The sequence below is a fragment of the Hippopotamus amphibius genome, chromosome 2 (assembly GCF_030028045.1).
Source record: "Hippopotamus amphibius kiboko isolate mHipAmp2 chromosome 2, mHipAmp2.hap2, whole genome shotgun sequence".
Lineage (NCBI taxonomy): Eukaryota > Metazoa > Chordata > Mammalia > Artiodactyla > Hippopotamidae > Hippopotamus > Hippopotamus amphibius.
In genome coordinates this window covers 106,208,740-106,218,699 of record NC_080187.1, presented here as the reverse complement: position 1 = coordinate 106,218,699, position 9,960 = coordinate 106,208,740, and positions in this window count along the sequence as shown.

Sequence of the window (9,960 nt, the reverse complement as noted above, 5' to 3'; positions counted from 1 at the left end):
AACTCTGAACCCACAGAAACTAAGAGGTAGCAAATGTTCTCTCAAGCCACCAGGGTCTGGGGTAGTAATTCATTGTGCAGCCATCCACAGTGAATGCACATGGAGAGAGCAGGGGTTTGGAAGAGTGGGCATGATGGGAATGGACAGGCTGAGGAAGAACATTTTAGCTCAAGAAATAGCAGGGACAAAGGCAAGGAGCTAAGCATACTCACTGGGTTAAAGTGGGAAAAGTGCACCATGGGATACCAAGGAAGACAACCCAGGAACAGGTTGTAACACAATTGCCAAGCTAGGACTGGGGGCACATATTAGTAATAATATAAATAGCAATGATAGCTAACAATTGTATTCATGTAGCTAACATTTAATTTTATTTAATTACTATATATACTACATGATTTGCTTTTTGTGGGCATTATCTCATTTGTTTCTCACAATAACTCTGGGAAAGATACTTGTTATTTTAGTTATAGCTGAGTGAACTGGGGTTCAGTTTATTTACCGTGAGCAGTTTTCAACTGGAAAGACTATAAGCATATTGCTTTTCCTAGTAGTGAAACAAGTATCTACTCAACTGTTATATAGATATGTTTGAATCCTGTGGATACAGTTTCATGATCAAGTAAACATTTCTTTTGTCAGAAAATAGCTGCTCATATGATTAATGGTTCTAATAATCAGGACACAAACATTTTTGAGATTTTAAAATTGAAAATTAGGTTGGACCAATAGAATATAAGCAATTCCTCACACTAATTTTCCATCAAGATGCTCTTTTTACTTCTATATATTTAATGCTAAGGATAAGTTATTATTTTAAGAGAGATACAGGAGACATCCACTGGTTGTTTATCAATGGGTTGTCATCTTTCAATGGATCATAATGACTCATTGACTATTAAACAAAATAAATATATTTTAAAATTTAATGGAAAACAAGTGTTAAAAAAACAAATGTGTATAAGAGAGGAGCTCAATAATGTATCTTCTTTGCCATCTTAAGAATTCCAAGTCATAATGAGGACAAATTCAGGTTTGAATTGTGAGATAGTTGCAGCAATAAGGAAGTTTTCTTTGCAAAACCTAAGTGCAGAGTTTAAGATTGGGGAGTGGAACTCCTCTAAGTAATATGTAAACTTTGGGGCATTAGCTCAGATACAGCAAGATGAAAATGATTGTGATTGCTTTGAGTAAGAAACTGTGAGTTCAAGAGGTAAGGTGCTATTCATTTATATTTCAAGCTGATAATAAAACTACTTGAAATTATGGCAAAAGATGGTATAGAGGAAGATGTTTTAAAAATCAAATGTCAACAGGGGCATCATCTGTTGAATTTGAAAAAAAAAATCCTATCATCTCCTTATCAATCCACGCATATAATGGTACTTCATTAAAGAGAGTTGCTCAGCCTTTCAGAGATGTAAAAGACTCATCTAGCCACTATATAAGCTGGTTAGTTATCTTTCAAGTTGTGGGACATTAAAAGGAAACTTGGATTATTTGTCATAGAGCATTTAGAAGGTAATCTCTTAAGACTCTGAAAATACTCAGCAATGTTTTATCATTTTACTGTAAGGTGTTGCAAATGTATTTTTTTTGTTGTAATGGAGAGAGGCTTGTGTGTGTTAAAAGGAAGTTATGGGAAAAAAGAACAGTAAGCTTTCAAAGAAAACTATCAACATTTTATCCTGCCCTCTCTATCATGAATAACTCATTTCTCAGCTGTCACCCAGTACTTTTTTTATTCATTTAACTCATCAGTTAGGGAGGTGAAATTGAAAAGATGTATTTAAACCTTTCTTCACGTGTTGAGAAAACTGAAGGTACATAAATAAGACATAAAATCATGGGATTTGGAATAAACATGTTTCAGTGCTAAAGGAAATGGTGGAGAGGCCTCGACTGTGCTCTGCCATGAAAAAAATAAAACTAAAATCTCTGCTCTTGCAAAGCTGATTTATCTCATGCAAGGCCCATTCAGGTCTGGAGGAATTTTATTTTTACCCACTTCTGATATGCTTCCTGAGACAGTTTTGAGATTTGATGGCTAACTTTTATCGGTGAAGATGGGCTCTGTTGGCATTCTCTGAGGATGTATACCTCTGTATATATACACACAGCGTGATAAGGCTTGCACTGTACACAGAGAGTCTCTTTTAGGCTGGGACACTGGACACATCCTCCCAGTGATGGTGATCTTCCTCTGGCCATCAGCGTCCCATACCAGGTGGCCTCCTAAGCCCCTGTGGAAGAATTTCTAACACTGTGGCAGGTGGAGGGCAAGAGGAGAAAGTCACTGAATTGAGACTTGTTTTATCCATGGACCTCAGGTCGTGTTTACCATGCCTGACCCTAGGCAGGATAAAGCTTGTAGTGTGAAATATGTTTTTAAATTGCAAGTCAGACCCTGTGCACCATCCAGAGATCCCTCCAGAGGAGTCCTTCCCCTGCAGCCTTCTCAAGGGGTGACCGTTTCCTTCCCAGCCCTCCTCCTCCCAGGCTGGTTTTGAAGGCCCTACAGGTCCCATACTGTTGCCTGTTACTGCTTCCACAGTCCCTCACTCCCTCCTTCCTATAACACCAGCACTGGACTCCTTGTTACCAAAAAGTATCATTCCTTATCCTTAATTGTGGCTGCTACCGACCCCAGACTCACGCTCCCTCATTTCCTCACACTTTTAATTCCTGGGTCCCGGTCACTCTCCCCATTATGATTTCGGTGTTGATTCTGGGTTACTTAGAAATATGTGTGGATGACCTTTCTGAAGACCTGTTCCCTGGGTTACTTTAGTACCTCTTCACTTACTTTCATCCTTGTCTTTTCTTCTTCAGTCTTGGTCTCCCATGGCCATATCATGGCCTTTGTCATTACCAATAACTAGTCCCTCCACTGTGTACATTTTATCCATTGTACTCTAACCTTCACCTCCTGAAGTTGGAAGTAACTCCCATAATTAGTTTGACACTGACAATCTTTTAACCCCACAAACACCTCTGACCCATTGATTCTACAGTTTTCCATTGCCTTTTAACCCTTTAATGGTCATGCTTCTTTTCTTACTGAGCAAAAATTCCAGTCTCTCTAATCATCTCCTTGCAGTCACCCATACACAGTGTTTCATCATGGCCCTGTCTGCTTTGTACCAGCACTTGTGATGGTGGGGATGGAGAAAACAGAACCACATTGGGTGTGCCCTGATGAGTCCTGGTGGACCCTTAATGCTGCCTGATGACTGTGATCTGTCTCCCTAGCTCATTTATTTGTCCTCCTCCTAGACAAGTGTTTCATACCTTCTCTTCTCAAACTCCCGACTTCTCCTTTCCTGTATTTGTCTTAGCTGATTATTTTGTTCCCTATTTCACTGAGCAAATTAAAGCCATCAGAAAAGAACGTCCAGGACTTCCTAGGTGGTGCAGTGGTTAAGAATCTGCCTGCCAATGCAGGGGACGCGGGTTCGAGCCCTGCTCTGGGAAGATTCCACATGCCATGGAACAGCTAAGCCCGTGTGCCACAACTATTGAGCCTGTGCTCTAGAGCCCGTGAGCCACAACTACTGAGCCCATGTGCTGCAACTATTGAAGCCCACACGCCTAGGGCCCATGCCCCGCAACAAGAGAAGTGACTACGATGAGGAGCCCGCGCACCACAATGAAGAGTAGCCCCCGCTTGCAGCAACTAGAGAAAGCCCGTGTGCAGCAACAAAAACCCAACGCAGCCAATAAATAAATAAATAAATAAATAAATAAATAAATTTCCAAAAAAAAAGAAGGAAGGAACGTCCAGAGATTGCCACCAACACATCCATCACCTAATGGCACCTGCACCGCACACTCTGCCTTCATATCTGTGGCTGAAATGAACAGTTCCTCTTCCATTTGAGGCTAACTTTTTAACTGTCCTTCCCCCCCCTGTTTTCACTTACTTCCTTTGGTTTCTCAACTGTCACCTCTGAAATGATGTCTACTGGGATGGTGCTCTCTGAAATTGCAGACTGCCTCCCCATCCTGACAACTGATCTCCCCACTTTCTCGGTATGTTTCCATAGTGTGTATCATATTCTAAACATGCTGTGTAATTCACTCATTTATCATAATTATTTTTATTGCCTGTTCCCCTACTAGAAAGTAGGCCCCCTTGAGGGCAGGGATCTCTATGTTTAGTCATTGCTGTATCTCAAATGTCTAGATCTGTGCCTGGGTAGAGGAGGTACTAAATATTTTCCATCAAATCAAATTATCATTCAAAAGGATGTAAGTCACTCAGGATGGAAGTTATAACCCAGAAATGTATTTGGCACTTTGCTGATTTTTAAAAAGAAAATCTTTCCTATCTGGCCATGTTTTCACCCTGTTTGGAAAATTCATAAAAATTAGATTGCTTATATATTCACTTCACATGTAAAAATGTAATTTACACTTGCACAAATTGTTTGGGCTAAGAGATCTCTGCTATGATCCACTCCAGGGACCCCCAAGGCACCACCCAGACTTGACACTACCTGCATCCTTCACTCCTGTGCCCTCACTGCCTCCACATTTTCTTTTAGGAGAGAAGAGTTAGCCTTGAAGGGCACACATATTCTCTGATAAATGAAAACTGAGTAGTGATAACTGCATCTTTGGGTTAGGAATGCCTTCTAGAAGACATTTTTTTAAACATACATAGATGTGTTTGTTTTTAAAGCAAGGAATTGTTGATATACTCTAATTTCAACATTAAAATAAATTTTAACTATACATTAATTTAACTGTAAATTTAAAAGAGTTATACTGCCATGGTACTGTATTTGCATATCACTTTCTTCACTCACAGATATGCAAACATTTTGCAAATAGTTAATTTTAAAAAGAAAGTCTTTACAATGTTGAATATAACCTAAGAAATTAAAACTTTAATGATATACAATTATCACCTTTAAAAAATATTCTCTTGTCTATCATTTCATTAACTTACATCAATTCAAAATATAACCCTGAAATATAAAGTACATTTATTTCACCACTTTTTTTTCAAAATGCTATTAATATTTTCTGATGATGTAGCAGAAATCTGAAGAGTCCCTGGAGTCACTCACCCACCTTAATTGATTTGTGTGTCAGACAAGCTAAATTCACACACCATTCATCATGGCTCAAGTATTTCCATCTTTTTTGAGCTGAAGTGTGTGGAAGAAAGTGCCCCTCCAGCTCTGTCGCATTTGCAGGCAGCCTGCATCCAAGGTCACAGCACCAGGAGAAGCTGGGACCAAAGCCATGTATGCTCACTCAGCGCCCCTAACCCGTGTTCCTAGTGTTCCTTCCCCTCAGTGTTCCTTCCCCTCTCCTCTTGGCCACAGAGCTCAGAGACCCTCACACCAACAGCTCCTCCCTTCCCAGGAACTGATCTGAAGCCATGTTTCCACTTTGTTCCATTTTTTTTTCTATCCACCACTTCTGTTTCCTCCCTGTTCACCTCCTCACTGGACAGAATCTAAGTGAAGGATGAGAATATAGTGATAAAATATTCTTTTCTTTCTTGAACAAAGGCAAGTAGTATATTCGCAAGGTCAGAGTTCTGAATTTTTTGTCCTAAAAGACTTCAATTCCAAAGTTCCTTGACGTGTCTGCAGAGGAAGAGTCTCAGTGGGAAAGCTTTACTGTTTTTGAAATTTTGCACTCCTTTTTCTCCTAAAGCAGCTTTGTTAAGGCAAGCTTGCTATTTAACTCAGACTTGCCACACTATAGGGTAGTGAGAAGGGGTTAAGTTAGACCTAATTAGATGCTTGAAGTGACTACATCATCCATGAATAAAAGGCTTCCTACTTGATAAAAATGGGGTTTTAAATTTGTGAAACAAGCCTATTATGATGTTTTTCACTATCTGCGCCTTACTGTTATATTGAATTTTTAATGCTTTTATTTCTGGATACTGAAGATAGATGTGTTAAATTACTAGGCACCCACTCATACTGGTATAATTTGAAAGGTACCCAAACTTCTTTGTCTATAAATCTCTCTTTTGCAAGTACTCTATAAAATTCTTGATTTGCATGATTGAGGCAGTGAAGTTAACACTTGATATGATGATATTATTTAGATGTATTTAATACATATTATCAACAGTTTAGCTGATATGTGCTGATGAGAAAAAACAGCCCTAGGGAATAAGGAGGAGTATGACTAATTTTCTGTGGTTAGACCAAGAGTGGAGTCGGAAAATGTTAGTCTTGACGGGACTCTGGAGAAAGGGTGGCCTGGTAACAAAGAAACAGCATAGTGGCCTCTGATACTTTTGAGGAGAGATTGCTCAAAATGGGCAGCGAGGAAGCAAATGCTAGCTTTCTCTGTTCATTGGGCAGTTATTCAACTTAGCTATTGTAATGTGTATTATTATTATCATGTTAATAATAATTATCATTGATTTTGTCTAAGATAACTTTAGCGCTTGTTGAGAGAAAGGAAGGATGGAAGGAAGGAATTCAGACTCAAAGGGCAGTGTTAGAGGATAGAGCAAAACAGAAAGTGAACTCAGGAGCCAGATCATGTAAATGGGTTATAATGAAATCTGACAGCAAACAGTCCAACATGGGGATACTCTTGGGGGCGGGGGGCGGGGGGGCGTGGAATGAGAGGCTCTGGGGACCATGGCTTCTTGTGTTCTCTTTGCTGGCTCAATAGATAACCAACATGGACTTACTATATAGCACAGGGAACTCTACTCAATATCTTGTAATAACCTATAATGGAAAAGAATTTGAAAAAGAATATGTATGTGTGTGTATATATATATACACACACACACACATATACCTATATATGTATATATATCTGAATCACTTTGCTTTATACCTGAAACTAAGATAACATTATAAACCAACTATATCTCAATAAAAAATAAAAAATCGCTGGATAAGTGAAAGTTTTTCTTTTTGAGACAATTTTAGACTGATATTGTCCACCATTGGGGTTAGGTAGACACTTATTTTTGCAAACTTATTTGCAAACAGTGCTGTACCTCAACTACCTGGACATGTTTCTATCACTGTTTTATAGCTTAGATTCATAGAAGGTGGTTGTGATGACTATAATGAATGTTATTTTATCCATAGCTGCCAGCTTAGCATCAGTCAAATAAAATCCCAGAGCCTTTTATATACCCTCCTGCCAAGCCAATTCTCCCCCATTTGGTGTTTGCATGATTATATTTTAACCCTAAATGGAAGCTTCATTACAAGCAGGGTTGTGAGACAGCGTGGCTTCAGTATTCGACCACAGCCTCCCTTCTCTTAGTTTCCTCCAGAATGAGGCAGAGCTTCACCTCCAGTGAGGCAGTGTGGAGACCCTGGGGCCTTCTGGTGGGGGTGGACCCGCATCACCACACTCAGTAGAGCAGAGCTGTGTACACATTCTCTGCAAACACACACATCCCAATGGGGTCAGAAGGGTCAGGGCAACCAGGGCCCCATTCTTCCTCCAGACTTGACCAACTAGATAAGCGTCAACCCTTCCCAGCTAGGAGAAGTGAGTTAATGGCTGTACTATGGACTCTAGTTCTCTGGAGGTCCCTCCACGTAGAGACATAGCACCATGAAGAAGGAAGCTTTGCCCTTCATGTTGTGTTTATGGATTGGCTATGAATATTGAAACAAAAAATAGCTCATATGAATTTTGATCATGCAAAATAATGTTGTTCGGGTTGTCCATATCTTTAGTTTTTGTTTTCTATAATCCAGAAGATTTTGCAAAGTTTATTGATTGTGTCATTGGGTTAGCATATTTTTGATCTTTTTGTGCTTGTTTCCTGCTCTCTGCCTATTCCTTCAGATAACATTTGATTCTTATTTTATGAGTTAAATATCTTCTTACATCTCTTGAGTATACTGATTACAGTTTTATTTTAACTATTGTTTTTCTTGAATTATCTCCCTCAGAATTTTTTTTAATTTGCCAATGATATGATCAACAAAGAATTAATATCCAAAACATATAAGCATCTCATACAACTCAACATCAAAAAAGCAAACAACCCAAACAAAAAATAGGCAGAAGACCCGAATAGACATTTTCCCAAAGAAGACATGCTATTAACCAACAGGCACATGAAGAGATACTCAACATTGCTAATTTACCAGAGAAATGAACATCAAAACAATGAGATATCACCTCATACCTATCAGAATGACCATCCTCAAAAAGACACCAAATAACAGATGGTGGAGAGGATGTGGAAAAAAAAAGAACCCTCCTACACTGTTGGTGGGGATGTAAATTGGTACAGCCACTATGGAAAACAATATAGAGATTCCTCAAAAAACTGAAAATAGAATTGCCTTATGATCCAGCAATCCCCCTCCTGGGCACATATCCAGAAAAAAATGAAAACATTAATCTGAAAAGATACATGCATTCCAGTGATCACAGCAGCACTATTTACAATAGCCAAGATATGGAAACAACCCAAGTGCCCATCAACAGATGGATGGATAAAGAAGATGTGGCACATATATAGAATGGAATATTACTCAGCCATAAAAAAGAAATATTTTCATTTGCAGAAATGTGAATGGACAGAGAATATTATGCTTAGTGAAATTAAGTCAGACAGAGGAAAACAAATACTGTGTGTTATCACTTATATGTGGAATCTAAAAAATAAAATGAATATATATGCAAAAAAAAACCAGTCACAGATATAGAAAACAAACCTGTGGTTACCAATGGGGAGGAAGGGGAGGAGCAAGATAGGGGTAGGCAACTAAGAGATACAAACTACTATGTATAAAATAGATAAGAAAAAATAATATATTGTACAGTACAGGGAATTACAGCCATTATCTTATAATAACTTTTAATGGAGTATAACTTGTAAAAATACTGAATCACTGTGCTGTACACCTGAAACTAATGTAATATTGTCAATCAACTATAATTCAATAACAAATTATTTATCTTGTTATTTCTCCTTCATGACTTTCCTCCAATGTCTGGTCATCTTTGGTTGTTCACATGATTTTAAGACCCAAGGTGTAGACTGAGTATATTTGTTCTAACACCTCTCAAAGTATCTCCCTGAGTATAAAATTCTTGGTTAGCCACGTCACCAGGGTTTGTCAAGATGCTGGCTCTCAGAATACGAGCATCAGAAAGATTTTATCCTGTTGTATCATCCTTCTCACAAGAAATCCTAGATCTTCCCAGCTTTCTTCACTTTCTTAGAAATGAGCCTTCTAATGCTTTTCTGGTCATTAAACTCTTTTCATTGCACTTTGCACTGGGGGTGAGGAGGAGGAAACAGGTGTCCAGATTACAGATCTTTAGTTAAGTTTCTTGTACAAGTTTAGCTTTTTTTTTTTTGCTTTATTTATTTACTTATATCGAAGTGTAGTTGATTTACAATGTTGTTAGTTTCAAGTGTACTTGGAAAGTGATTCTGTGTGTGTGTGTGTGTGTATTCTTTTTCAGATTCATTTCCCATATAGGTTATTACAGAATATTGAATAGAGTTCCCTGTACTGTACAGTAGGTTCTTGTTGGTTATCTGCTTTATATATAGGAATGTGTATATGTTTGCTTTTAGCTCCCAGCATCAGTCCTAGCCTGGGGTGTCTGTCATTCCCCTGGTGGGCTGCTCCTCCCTCGCCTGCAGCCTCTCAGCATGACTGCTGGTCTGTGGCTTCCTCATATCTGTTTCCATCTGGCAAAATTATCCCATCCATTCTCCAGCTCTCAAAACTTTGAGAAATGGTCTTAACCCTGATGCTGCTGCTTTTGACTTTCTTCGCTCTTTTATTCTTATTTCAATTTTATTTTTATTCCTCATTTCAGAGATTTATGCTCTTTCTGCCATATTGAACTGAAAGTTAATTTGTTCTAAATGTTAATCTGAATTTTGGAAATCAAACCATCTTAAATATGTTTTATAATCCACATTTTATCATAAATATGTCTAAACATGTCCACTGATATGGAAGTGGAAACTAT